The 698-nt window shown below is 54.7% G+C and overlaps 1 protein-coding gene across 1 annotated transcript in view; it reads right to left on the minus strand.

The window, feature by feature from the left end:
* Window positions 1–698, minus strand: part of KIF18B (kinesin family member 18B) — a 19,214-nt gene that overhangs the window by 760 nt on the left and 17,756 nt on the right. The window lies entirely within an intron of this gene.

Below are 698 nucleotides of genomic sequence, written 5' to 3' on the forward strand. Positions count from 1 at the left end.
GCTGGTGCTCACCACGCCCCCCTCCCCATCTCATCTCTCCGTGCAGTGCCCCGTTAAGACTGGGAGCAGAGAACGAAGCCCCCCGAAGCCACCTGCCTCCAAGGAGGGAGTCATAAACTAGGGGGAAATGATGGCAGCACTCTTTAAAATAGCAACATGTTAACACTCACAAATGAATATATACATGCCGAGAAGCTGAGTGTAACGAGAGATTAATGAAGAGGGCGAGTAGCAGAATGAATGGCTGGGGGAGGAGTGTTAATAAAGGAGGAGGGTGTTGGCATTAATTGCTCTGAGCTGAGGAACGCAGGTCAGGGCTCCTGGTGCAGGCAGCTCCAGGATCCAAGAGGGGATGGCCAGCCAAGAGGGGATGGCAGTCAGGACACCTTGGTGATACAGCTCCCGGCCCTCATCAGTTCCTTCTGGCTCCTCTGGTTGCCAGGACAGTGGGGACTGGAGGGGAACTCTGCAAGCCAGTTGGATGGGAGAGGCAGGGAGGAAGGAGAAAAGTGAGGCTCTGTTCCACTGTTCCCCTCCTCCGTCCCACCTCCCATCTCTCTGATCAGGGTCCCTGGGATACTTGGAAGTACCCCAGGCCTTTGGGCCTTGGCCCACCTTGTCCCCTCCTACTTTCTGTTTTCATCTGTTTTTTTTTTTTGTGGCCCAGATCACATCCCAGTTCCCAATGCCAGTCACCT

This window comes from Pteropus alecto, unplaced genomic scaffold (assembly GCF_000325575.1).
Source record: "Pteropus alecto unplaced genomic scaffold, ASM32557v1 scaffold313, whole genome shotgun sequence".
In the NCBI taxonomy this organism is placed as follows: domain Eukaryota; kingdom Metazoa; phylum Chordata; class Mammalia; order Chiroptera; family Pteropodidae; genus Pteropus; species Pteropus alecto.